This window comes from Lygodium microphyllum, chromosome 21 (genome assembly GCF_053477565.2).
Source record: "Lygodium microphyllum isolate KBCC chromosome 21, Lygodium_microphyllum_v1.1.10, whole genome shotgun sequence".
In the NCBI taxonomy this organism is placed as follows: Eukaryota; Viridiplantae; Streptophyta; class Polypodiopsida; order Schizaeales; family Lygodiaceae; genus Lygodium; species Lygodium microphyllum.
The window spans coordinates 38,045,037-38,058,892 of NC_141155.1; the positions used below are offsets into that span (position 1 = coordinate 38,045,037).

At 41.9% G+C, this 13,856-nt stretch overlaps 1 pseudogene; it reads left to right on the plus strand.

Moving 5' to 3' along the window:
- Positions 1 to 248: 248 nt before the first annotated feature.
- Positions 249 to 6,635, plus strand: LOC148017898 (phospholipid scramblase family protein C343.06c-like; annotated as a pseudogene).
- The last annotated feature ends 7,221 nt before the right edge of the window (positions 6,636 to 13,856 follow it).

Sequence of the window (13,856 nt, forward strand, 5' to 3'; positions counted from 1 at the left end):
TGCCAGTTGAAGCAAAAGCACTCGAACTAATATGGTTACATACGCGTGGCAGTGTGGAAATCTTAAAATAATACATGGATCTGGCATACGATTTTTTTTGGATGAGGAATCAGAAGGCGGAAAAAGAGAGGAGTAAACGACAAAAAAGCTGGAGAAAGCTCTAAATCTGGAACCGAGTGCGAAAGTCTTGCGAAGGGGGAGAGACAGACGGAAAGGGGAAAAGAAACTTGAAGAAAGGGAGTGCTGGTATGCTGGATTTTGAGACCGAGAGAGGTCTGTGTGGTGGTGTGTTTGCTACAGAGACTTTGTGTGCCAAGAGAAGTAGAAAGAGAGAGTGCATGTTGTGAGAAATATCAAGAGACTGTGTGGTGAGGGAGATAGATAGTAGGCTATACGTTGTGAGAGATACCGGGAAACTCTGTGTGTGTGTGTGTCTGCGGCCTCGAAGGAAACAGGAGAGACAGAGGGAGCGAGAGAGCGATGTCTCTAACGGGTGCAACAACAGCTTTAAGGTTCCCTCGTAGTGGTTGAACAAGCGGAGCAGCAAGGCAAATCCATGTTATTGGAGGTAGGGCCTTCTTCACGGAGAGAGAGGCATGCATTCTGCACTGCTCAGCAGGTCGCAGTCTCTAAAATTGAAGCACACAGTCACCAAAGATTCCTTGTGGATTGATGGCTGTTGCATCACACATAGGATTCGCAAAGTGCTTGTTCCCAAAGGGCTTGAACCAGCAGTGAAATCAGATTGATGACGCTGTGGTTATCGCGTGGATTCTAGAAGCTGTATTGGTGGTTCCAATTCTGCAAGTGAATTAAGTACTGGCAGATTTCTGGCTACACTTGGTGAATCTTTTTCTTTAGGATTTGATGAAGCTGTTGCGCTCTCTGCTGAAACAGGAGAAGGCCTGACAAATCTTTATGAAGGGTTAATGCCTTTGTTTATAAAAGCCCAAGAAGACATAAATGCTGCCCAAGAACTGAATTCTGAGGATGAATCTGGAGGTCCTTTGGTAATGCAGCTGGTCACCCTAATGTTGGCAAATCAACAATACTGAATTCCCTACTTTGACAGGAACGTGTGCTAACTGAGTCAGAACCAGGTCTAATTCAAGACGCTGTTTGTGTGAAATTCTGTTATAACAACAAAACTGTTTACCTTATGGATACTGCAGGTTGGATGTAGAAGGCACAGCTTAAACAAGGTCCATCTGCTCTTAATGCTATTCATGCAAGCTTTGTATCTATGATAATGAAGACATTAAAACAATCTATAATTGAGGAAACAGAGTTGTGACCTTATGAGGATGTTTGTGATAAACACGAAGGATTGAATTCATAAGAGATCATTGACAATTCAGAGATTGATCCATCGAACCACTGTAATTAAAACTTGTGGAAAAAGCAACTCTCCTTTTGTTCTTATAGACTTTATTGAAGCAACTATGGAGCTGAACAAGAGGGTGGAATCCCTTTTAAATACTCAAAAGAATGTAGGGTGTCCTGAAATTATAACAGATTTTACTTCATTTTTCTTGCTGGATCTTCTAACCTGAAATTATCAAGGACTTCTGAAGTTGCGACATTGCTTTCCAAACTCTTCGACATCTTTGGTGAACCCGACGTGAAAGCGTCGCAGAAATTTCGGGATGGGAGACACTTCAGCCTCTATTTCAGCTTCTTCTACAGTTCTAGCTGCCTCTACTTCAGCTCCATCAATGACTGCTGCGTCAAGTACTTCAACGGAGGATCTAAAACAGATTTTGCAGAATATGTCCATGTATATGCAGCTCCAAAATCAGCAAACACAATTGTATATGCAGCAGCAACAACAATTGCATCAACAGCAGTTGTCTCAGCAAAGACAACTCTATTCAGAGCAGGAGAATGCAAACAGCGTGACTAAGGCTATTGAAGCACTTGAGAGTGAGAAGAAGCTATTTGATGGGCGTAATGTTTCGGCATATTTGAAGACATATGAGATCAAGATGGGGTTTTTTGGAGTTCCTGCTGGACTTATGAGTAAGTACTTCCTTCGTCTTGTCACACCTGCTTTGAGGACAAAAGTGACTGATCTTTTTATTCAAAATACACACTGGTAAGATTTTAAGGAGGCCTTGAAAGAAGAATACTTCCTTGAGGACTTTGGTATGGCTACTCGGCGGTCATTCCGGGAGTGGGTCTACATGCCAAACAAAGGTCTTGCTGCTTCAGAGTTGATTCGAGAATTCGAAGAGAGGTACAGTCAGCTTGATGCTATTGAACAAAGAGCATTGGATGTTGAAAAAGTTGAACTTTTCTTGCAAGCTGCAGATCCTGCTCTTCAAGAAGAATTGGGTGAGCTTCTTGAAGATCGCACGAAGCCTATGGGTCTTAAAACTGATTGGCAGGATGCTCAGGATGCAGTCTCGACTTTGACCAAGAGGAGGATATGGAAGACTCGCCTACAGAATGGTTCCATGACACCTACACAATCATCTGCTCCTATGCCTACTTCTATCCCTGTTATTTCTTCTCCTCCACAGCCAGTTTCTTGGCCTATGCCAGTGCCTACTGTTTCTACTCCACCTATTCCTCCTGTTCCACGACCGATGCCTACACCTTCTGCTCCAAAACCATCCGCTCCATCGGTGCCTACCTCTATTGATGATATAATCAAAGGCATCACAGATTTGACACCTGAGTCAGTCAAAGCGGAGTTAGTGGGAAAGTTGAAGGAGCAGTTTGCTTCAACTGTGCCTACTACTTCTTCTAGTGCTCCTACTGCACCTAGGAGTGCTCCTAGTGCACCTAGGAGAGATCGGCGGAGATATATTTGGTGTGATAGTACGGAGCATCAGCATTGCAGGGATTGTGACTCTTTCCAGGATGCAAGGAGGCAGAATTTGGTATATTGGGAGCAAGATGGTAAGATTTGGTTGACTGAGACAGGAGCTCCACTTGCTACTAACTTTGGTAAAGGTGGAATGAAGAAGTTAGTGGAGGATATGGCTGCACGTACTTCTTATGTGACAGCTAGAGGTGATGCTTCTGCATATGGAGTACAGATTGAGAAGGGATCGGAGACTCAGTCCGCACTATGGACTTATGCTATGGAGACTGCAAACAAGGGGAAAATTCAGCAAACTGTTTTGACTAGTTCAGGCTCTAGCATCAGATCAGAGATAGGTTGGGACTCGCCTGTTGACAGGTATTCTATTTATGCTTATTTGGCTAAATCTCATGGTGCAGATGTACTTGTTGAGGAGAAACGTAAAAGGGATGAAGAAAATCCAAGTGCAGCTAAGAAGACTAGAGGGGGTGAGTTTGTTTCTCCACCTACTGCAGGACCGTCTTCAAGACTAGGGCCAGATCGACAGATGGAGGATGCTCAAAAGAGAGAAAAGAGGCAAGAGCCTAGAGAGAGAAAGTAGCCAGGATTCAGATTGAGGTCCGATATTGAGACATCTACAGATATGAAGAAAATCTTTAATGATAAGATACTTGGCAGTGAGGTGACTTTCACTATTTCTGAGATTTTGGGCATCTCAAAAAGAGAGTTTCAGGATCAGTTTCAGGAGGTCCCGAAGAGGAAGAGACATGCATTGGCTACCACTGACACACAGGGAGTTTTGATTGGAGAGTTGGATGAGGATGATGATGAGGTTATGGTTGATAATGCTTCTGTTTTTCTGCAGGTAGAGAAGAGGGTTCAGCCTATGCATTATGTTGAAATTGATGAGCCTGTCATGATACCGCGTAGTCACTTTTCGCGGAGCCATTGGGCTAGGGCAACTACAGAGACGATGGTAAAGATTGGAGAGAAACAGGTGCCTTATGTTGCATTGGTTGATCATGGTTCAGAGATGGCCTATGGATGTAGAGCATGGGTGGCGTATGAGAGCCGCCAATAATACTGCAGGTGATTTATATGCTGCTTGCCCTAGTGTCAGGGTTTCTATTGGTGATGTAGAGGAGGATTTTCATTTTTTTGTGCAGGATTCATGCTCTTATCCCATAATTCTTGGTCAGCCATTCATTACAGAGATGCGCATGGAGACAAAGGTCATGGATGATGGATCTGCTTATGCACGGATTCGCAGTAAAGATGGTATGAGAGCAGTTCAGTTTATGACTGTATGTGTGAACCATGTTAGAAACAGAGATACTCTCAGAGATGCACCCTTGCCCACTGTGAGGGATTCGGGTTTTCATATCCGAAGAAAAGAGGCGGATTACCTTTGCGAGTTGTCTGCGATAGAGAGACACAGTTACAGGTGATGAGGGAGTTTCATGAGAGTCCTTGGGCTGGTCATAGAGGAGTATGGGCTACTTATGAGAAAATCAAGGAGAAATATTGGTGGAAAGGCATGTACAGAGATGTTTCTCACTTTGTTGAGACTTGCAGAGACTGCCAGATGTATTCAGTAGTGCGTCATAGAGATGAGCTTCATCGGACCTATCCACTATGCATTCATTATAAGTGGGTAGTTGATTTGGTTACCATGCCTATGGGTCTATGGCAGATGAGATACATTGTTTTGGCTAGAGAGGATCTTACTAATCATGTTGAGGGCAGATCTTTGAGAACAAAGACCACTAGTGCAGTGTGTAAGTTCTTATTGGAGGAAATTTTCTGCAGGTATGGTTGTGTGGGTAAGATCACTGCGGATCGTGGTGAATTGGATGCAGATGAAGCTAGGGAGTTTTTCTCTTAGCTAGGAATCAAATTGGCTCTAACCACAGCATACAATCCAGAGGGAAATGGGAAGAGTGAAAGAGGGCATCCGCCGATAGTGAAAGCGTTAGCCAAAGCATGCAGAGGACGGATTGGAGAATGGCCGAGACTTCTACCATTTGCTTTATGGGCTGATCGTACGACTCATAGTGTTACCACAGGATATATGCCTGCAGAGTTGATGTATGGTCAGAAACCTGTTATGCCGATTGAGACTTGTGCTTTGACTTGGTCAGTTTTACCTTGGCAGGAGGATTTGACGAGAGAGGAGCTCTTAGCTCTTCGGATTCGATAGTTGGAGAGGAGACCTGAGGATATTCAGCTAGCTATTGACAAGTTGAAGGTTGCTAGACTAAGAAATAAGGACAGGTTTGACAGCAGGCATTTCTTACGGCCAAGAACAATAGAAGAGGGAGATTGGGTATTGGTCTTTGATAGCAGTCTTGAAAATCAGCATACTGCACTTCGGAAGATGGTGAAAAGATGGTTTGGGCCATACATAGTCAGACATGTCTTTGATAATGCAACATATGAGCTGACAGAATTGGATGGAACAGTGCTTAGAGTGCGTATTGCTGGAAAAAGAATCAAGATTTTCAAGAAAAGAGATGATGAGGATTATGCATTGGAAGAATTTTCAAGAGAAGAGCAACGACAAGAAACTCCAATGGAAGAGACAGACGATATAGCTGATAACCTTGTTGATCTACCGGAAATGCATAACGAAGAGATTGATTTGTTTGTGGATCTTGATGATAATGATCATGGGTAGTTGGCCCATCCGGAGGATGCACAGGATTAGAGGGGGTGGATGTCGTATTGCTGCGCATTCGAGATGTGAAAACCACCTGAAAGTTGTGTGCGATTTAATACTTTATGCACACTTAGTTGTTGTGATTACATTTATTCTCTGCGTATGAGTATAGATGCTCACATGAAGGGCTTCACTTTAGATGTTTTTGTTAATAGCACACTTATTAATATTTATGGCAAATGTGGCAGCATTTTAGAGACAGAGGCGCATTGCAGATCGTTTGAGGAAAGAGAGGTTTCTTAGAGTTTGGAGAGACTAGCAAACCGTTCTATCGTCAATTCGGCCTGGGACAACCATACCAAGTCAACCTTTGGTGGGAATTTTGCAGCCAAAAACCCCCAAGAAGCAAAAGTTGCACCTTTACTTGCAAGAAGTGATATTATAGTTACACAAAATATTGAGTGGGTCAATCTTTTGGTTGGTTTTGAACAAGCAAATCGATATGTTATCATGGACCCTCGAGAAGGATTAATGATGGTTGGGTACATAATTGAATCAAGCCATTGGCTGCTTCGTTAATTTCTACACCGAAGGCGGCCATTCACTGCTTCTATTATGGATGCATCAGGCAATGTCCTATTTACTGTGAGGAGATCTCCATGGTTCATTAACAGCACGATTTATGCTGAGATAGATGGAGGAGTTGTGGGCTTTGCCAAAAGGAGATGGTATCTCTGGAAACGTATCTATGACCTTTACTTGGGCAAGAGGCAGTTTGCAGTTGTAGAGAATCCTGGTTTTTGGAATTGGACTTTCACTTTGAAAGACGAAAATGGAAAAGTTCTTGGTGAAATTGATCGACATTTTCAGGGCTTTGGTTATGAGATGCTTACAGATGCTGGCCAGTATGCAATTCGATTTGGTGATATTGCCCCTGCTTATCACTCGAAATTTGCAGTAGATGCAATGTCTGCAGACAAATCTGTTCTGCCACAAGGAATTAATGTGAATCATGAATATGAGGCTGAAACATTCAAAGTAGATCGCCCATTATCTCTGTCAGAAAGAGCGGTGGCACTTGCACTTGCAATCTCTCTTGATAATGACCATTTCTCAAGGCATAGTGGATGGTTCTTTCCTATACCATTTATAGGAGGTGAAGAGTAGAAGCTGAGAACTCCTAAAGCCTGACGGGAGAAATTTTGACCTGCCAGTTGAAGCAAAAGCACTCGAAGTAATATGGTTACATACGCGTGGCAGTGTGGAAATCTTAAAATAATACATGGATCTGGCATACGATTTTTTTTGGATGAGGAATCAGAAGGCGGAAAAAGAGAGGAGTAAACGACAAAAAAGCTGGAGAAAGCTCTAAATCTGGAACCGAGTGCGAAAGTCTTGCGAAGGGGGAGAGACAGACGGAAAGGGGAAAAGAAACTTGAAGAAAGGGAGTGTTGGTATGCTGGACTTTGAGACCGAGAGAGGTCTGTGTGGTGGTGTGTTTGCTACAGAGACTTTGTGTGCCGAGAGAAGTAGAAAGAGAGAGTGCATGTTGTGAGAAATATCAAGAGACTGTGTGGTGAGGGAGATAGATAGTAGGCTATACGTTGTGAGAGATACCAGGAAACTCTGTGTGTGTGTGTGTCTGCGGCCTCGAAGGAAACAGGAGAGACAGAGGGAGCGAGAGAGCGATGTCTCTAACGGGTGCAACAACAGCTTTAAGGTTCCCTCGTAGTGGTTGAACAAGCGGAGCAGCAAGGCAAATCCATGTTATTGGAGGTAGGGCCTTGTTCACGGAGAGAGAGGCATGCATTCTGCACTGCTCAGCAGGTCGCAGTCTCTAAAATTGAAGCACACAGTCACCAAAGATTCCTTGTGGATTGATGGCTGCTGCATCACACATAGGATTCGCAAAGTACTTGTTCCCAAAGGGCTTGAACCAGCAGTGAAATCAGATTGATGACGCTATGGTTATCGCGCGGATTCTAGAAGCTGTATTGGTGGTTCCAATTCTGCAAGTGAATTAAGTACTGGCAGATTTCTGGCTACACTTGGTGAATCTTTTTCTTTAGGATTTGATGAAGCTGTTGCGCTCTCTGTTGAAACAGGAGAAGGCCTGTCAGATCTTTATGAAGGGTTAATGCCTTTGTTTATAAAAGCCCAAGAAGACATAAATGCTGCCCAAGAACTGAATTCTGAGGATGAATCTGGAGGTCCTTTGGTAATGCAGCTGGTCACCCTAATGTTGGCAAATCAACAATACTGAATTCCCTATTTTGACAGGAACGTGTGCTAACTGAGTTAGAACCAGGTCTAATTCAAGACCCTGTTTGTGTGAAATTCTGTTATAACAACATAACTGTTTACCTTATGGATACTGCAAGTTGGATGTAGAAGGCACAGCTTAAACAAGGTCCATCTGCTCTTAATGCTATTCATGCAAGCTTTGTATCTATGATAATGAAGACAGTAAAACAATCTATAATTGAGGAAACAGAGTTGTGACCTTATGAGGATGTTTGTGATAAACATGAAGGATTGAATTCATAAGAGATCATTGACAATTCAGAGATTGATCCATCGAACCACTATAATTAAAACTTGTGGAAAAAGCAACTCTCCTTTTGTTCTTATAGACTTTATTGAAGCAACTATGGAGCTGAACAAGAGGGTGGAATCCCTTTTAAATACTCAAAAGAATGTAGGGTGTCCTGAAATTATAACAGATTTTACTTCATTTTTCTTGCTGGAGCTTCTAACCTGAAATTATCAAGGACTTCTGAAGTTGCCACATTGCTTTCCAAACTCTTCGACAGCGCTAACCATTTTCTGTGTATATGGTCTACTTTGCTTTGCTCTAGTAATTTTAGTGTGTAAAAGGGGGGTAATGTTAATCAATGTAAGGGAAGGATATTAAAGAAAATAAGTGTGACTTCATGGAAAAAGAAAGGGGTTGTTTGAAATTCATTGAGATGAGAGGAGGCATGAGAAATCTTGGGAGGAGGGGGCACCATCAATCACTTGATTGAGAGAGGGAGAAAGTGTAGATTATTCACAAATAGGAAGAGGATCATCAACGTGAGTGAGACAAAGATCATCACCTATCAATCTTCTATGTGGACAACAATTGCCATCAAATGCCATGATTGTGCCTAATCATCAATCCATTGTATGCACCTTCTCATCTCTTTATTTCCTTTCAAAATCATCATTTTGAATCCTCCCTTTCAATCTATCTTCAAATGGTCAACAGTTGGATGCATTTTGTTCTCTTCATGGCAGCCCTTTTCTTTTACACGATAATGAAAACAGAATATTAAACCAAGATTTAGACCTTAAAATAAAGGTTTAAACATAGGGGTAAGAGACATTGTATACATGGCCATTCGAGTATTCCAGAGAAGTCCACTTATAAAAAATCATCTATATAATGTGTGTTCAAATGATATTCGAGTGTTATAATGTTTATAGAAGGGGACCTTGTTTTGGGTTTCTTCAACCGCATGGTCTCTATTGAGGGTAGACATTATCAAAGTACTATGTAGGCAATAGACAAAAGCTTCTCTCTTGGTAATTAGACTCAAGGAAAGTGGCAGCCTGGCTTCCAACATTTATAAAACAAGTGCCAGGTGCTATCATGGTGGCCCTACCTAGAGGTGACAAACTGCAGTGATGGACAAAGTACATTCTCACAAGACGTAGTTCACTACCCTTCTTATCATGTAGCCATATGTGATCACAATAATGACTTTTTATAGCTCCTTATCATCTATTGTTGGTGCTTTTTTTTCTCTCCTCTATGTAGTTTGGATCCTCTTCTCTATGTTCTTCAGTGCTAGCATGTATGCAATATAAGTAGTTATTGTCAAAGACCTCACCTCTTGCCACCTTCACCAACTCTTTTTGTTCAAGTTGTCTACTTCCTCTACAAATACAATGCTGCAGATGATAGATTTCTTCCTTATAGTGCTTGTCCTCCCTTGTTCCATCAAAATCTCATTTTGTAATGCCTTAGTTGCCTTCCCCGCATTATATTTTCTTTCCTCTTAATGAAGATGGTTCTAGAAGCATGCCCTTCTAGAACCTCTTTGAAAACTCTCTCTCTCCTTCCTTTTCACTTTACATGCTCCTCCCTTGTATATCCCATGAAATTGTAACTAGAAAGCTTGCCTTTTAAATTTTTTTTCTTTATGCATGGATTTTTATCTTGTTTTCCTTCTCCTAAGCACCAAACTTATTGCTTTATGAGGTATCTATCCATGAATAAAGCTTTAGCCAATGATCTTATACCAAAAAGGGGTTTTTTTATATTCCAAAAAGCAACATAATATGCATTTTTCATGTACATACCTTCACCTTGGCCACAAGTATCCCTATCTTAATGCATCAATGGATGTCACTCTTTTCTTGCACTACACCATCTTGTTGATAGCCCAACTCCTATGTAACACTTGGAGATTTCATATGGCCTCAAGCACTTCAAAGCATACTACATTGTAAAAATTACAAGGCGTAGAGAATAGAATCTGAGAAAGAGATAGAGATAGAGAGTACACAACAGATAAGAGGAGAATTAGAAAATTTCTTTAGCTCCAAACAACTGATATAGAGATGTCTCTGCCCACTCATGCGCTTCCACTGTAAATCTTAGATGGCGATCTAGACAGAAGATAGGTGAAGAGCTTAAGGCTAGTTGGAACAACTTTGATTGGGTGAAAGATAGATAATTGATGGTTGTGAAGGGGTTTAGCTTTTATAGCTTGTGAAGGTGGTTAGGCCACCCTGACCGACCTACCATATGAGCCTCCACTAGTCAGCCCCATGGAAAACTCCCTTTACCCTGCAACTCGATGCAATGTGCCCCGAGTTCCTACCAGCTTAATTACTCAGTCCAACCAAAAGATTAGACCCACAATGGTCACCTTTTTGCTAGTCGGTCACATAGACCTCATCTGATATACAAGCCAGGACTCAACCAATATTTGGGCTCACATTTGGCTTCTCCTCATAATGGGGGCCTTACAACTTTGAGCACCATGGATCATTGGTCGTACCATATGAGGGTGGGGCATTGAGCATATCTAACACCCCCCCTCAATGTCCACCCATAGATGAACTATCTCCTTTGCCCAATGCTAAGTCTTTGAAGATGAAGCAAATCCTTTGTAAGTGCCTTGGTGAAGATATCCACTCCATTCTCCTTTGTTGGACAGTAGACTAGTTCCACTATCCCATCCTCCATAAAATCATGCACATAGTGATACTGGATCTCTATATGTTTGGTATGTGCATGAAACACTGGATTTTTGGCAATGGTGATGCAACTTTGATTGTCACATATCAGCACAGTTGGTTCTTCATCCTGCACTCCCATATGCCATAGAATCCTTCTCAACCATACTGCTTCACATGCAGCAAAACAAGCTGCCTTGTACTCTGCTTCGATAGAAGACAATGCCACTATTGGCTACTTATTACTAATCCAAGAGAAAATTCCTGAACCCAAAGAGAAAAAATAACCAGAAATTGACTTGCTGGAATCACTGTCTCCTGCCCAATTTGAGTCACAATTCCCCACAAGAGAAGTTTCGGAACTGTATGTGATACCATAGTTAATAGTTTCCTTTAAGTATCTAAGCACCCGCATCCTAGCCTTCCAATGAGTCTTATGAGGTTTGTTTGAGAACCTCTTCAAAACACCAGCAACAAAACTGATATTTGGTCTGGTGTTACACAAGTAGATCAGAATGCTGACCATCCTCCTGTATCTCCCAATGTCTGCCAGTGCTGATGTATCCTCAACGGATAACTTTGCGTTCACCTCCATAGGTGTAGTTAGCTCCTTGCACTCGGTCATACCAAATGACTTCAAGATCTCCCATGCATAGTTCTTCTGAGAGATAAAGATCTTTCCTGGCTCTTGCCAGACTTCAATTCCCAAACAATAGTGCAGCAAGCCCAAGTCTGTCATTTCAAACTCAGAACTCAAAGCCTTTTGAGTTTGGTTGATCATATCTTCATAGTCACTTGTAATAAGAAGGTCGTCCACATATAAGACAATCACTACAAACTTTTCACCATCCCTGTAAACATATAAGCTAGCATCTGAGGCACATCTTTTGAAGTTTAAGCTTAAAAAAAACTTATCTATCCATTGGTACCATGCTCTGGGGGACTTGTTTCAGCCCATACAATGCCTTCTTCAGCTTACACACTTTGTTCTTAGAATGGGGGGCCTCAAACCCTAGTGATTGAGCCACGTACACCTCCTCCTTGAGGTCACCATTTAAGAACGCTGACTTAACATCCATTTGGTAGACTCGCCACTGCTTGTGGGTAGCCACTACAAGTACTGTGCGAATAGTGGTCATTTTGGTAGTTGGGAAAAATGACTCTTGAAAATCAAACCCTTCAACCTTTGAAAAACCTTGTGCAACCAGTTTAGCTTTGTATTTTTCTAAAGTAGCATCAGCCTTGTACTTTACCTTCAAGATCCACTTGGCACCAATAAACTTGCACTTTGCTCGCCGATCCACTAGGTCCCAAGTGTCATTCTTCATTATGCTATCATACTTGGCTTGCATAGTTGACTTCTATGCTAGATCTGCAAGTGCTTCTTCTGAGTCAGTTGGCTCCTTTACTTCTCCCATAATCTCAATCTTCAAGGCCATATTGAATATGTGAGCAGAAGCCCTCCTTTGCTCCTCTATTCTCTGAGACCTCCTTGGTTCGTCTGCCTTTTTCTCAACAAATGTGGGCATAGGATTATTGTGGTCATAGAGCTACTTCACCCAATGCGGCAATGGCTTTTCCGGTGGGGTGATGTCAGGTTGGTGAACTTATTCTTCATCATCTGAAGATGATGCTTTCTCCTCCTTAAGGATAGGGACAACTCTCGAGATAGGTTCATAGTGGACTACTTCTTCGCTTGATGATAAAGTGGAAGAACTTGCCTTCTCCTCCTCCACTATATGTAGTTGCTCCTTGAACACCACATCACGGCTCGTGGTGATCTTCTTTGCCTCTTGTTCATATAATTTATAAGCCTTTTGCTCGTCACTATAACCCAAGAAGATACATGTTCTGATTTTGATTGTAACTCGTTTCTCTTCTCATCTGGAATATGTGCATAACATTCACATCCAAAAATTCTGAAGTGTGAGACAGATGGTTTCTTACTAGTGTAAGCCTCATGAGGCATTTTTCCCTTGAGAGCCTTTGTTTAGCTCTGATTTAAAATGTAGACTGCAGTATTAAGAGCTTCAACCCAAAAATGGTTAGGCAATCCCTTGCCCTTTAGCATGCATCTTTCCATGTCCACAATGGCGCAAGTCTTGCGTTCCACAACATCGTTCTGCTGAGGTGTGTGAGGTGTTGTCAATTGACACTCGATCCCTTTGCTCTTGCAAAAGTCTTCAAACTCCTTTGAGTTGAACTCACCACCATCATCTGTTCTAAATTCCTTCACACTTTTCCCTGTTTCATTCTCAACAAATTTTAGCCATTCCTTAAACTTACCAAAAGCTTGAGCCTTATCACGAAGGAAGTACACCCACATCTTCCTACTGTAGTCATCGACAATCAACACAAAATAAGAAGATCCCCCCAAGACCTGTATAGGCATCTTTCCACAAAAGTGAGCATGTACCAACTCTAGAAAAGCATGTGCTCTATTCTTGATTTCTTATGGAAATTCCTTTCTTTGTTGCTTTCCCATCATACAAGCTTTACATGGTTCCTTCAATTCAGTCATTACAGGTAGGTGAGCAACCATACCTTGCTTGTGCATCTCCTTCAACACTGCAAATCCAATGTGTCCAAACCTTTCATGCCAAAGCTTACTTGTGCCCACTCCAACGGTGGCTGTAAGAGCACTTAGCTCATATATGTTGTTCCTTCTTTCTCCTTTGCCAACAACTTTGCCATCACTGTCAAGAATTTCTGCACCTGTCTTCTTGAACCTCATTTCATGACCAAGATCAGTTGTGGTAGCAACTGAAAATAGATTTCTCGTAATTTCAGGAACATACAATACATTTGAAAGCATTTTGACATCACCATTTGCAGCAACAAATGAAATAATACTTGCGCCCGCAGCAAGGCATTTTGCATCATTTCCAACCATCACAGTGATGGATTCTTATAGAGGCTGCATAGAACTGTATAGATCTTTGTTGTTTGTCATGTGACGGGAGGCCCCACTATCTAATACCTATGAGTCAATGGTAGATTCTTATTGCGCCGAGGAGCACAACTCCTCAATGGTCGCCATGAATAAATCCAACTCTGTTTCATCTGTATTGGCTATCTCTTTCCCTTTACTTTTAAGGGTACCATTCTTTTCATTTGCCTTCTTGACATGACAATCTGCGAATCCATATCCTTTCTTCT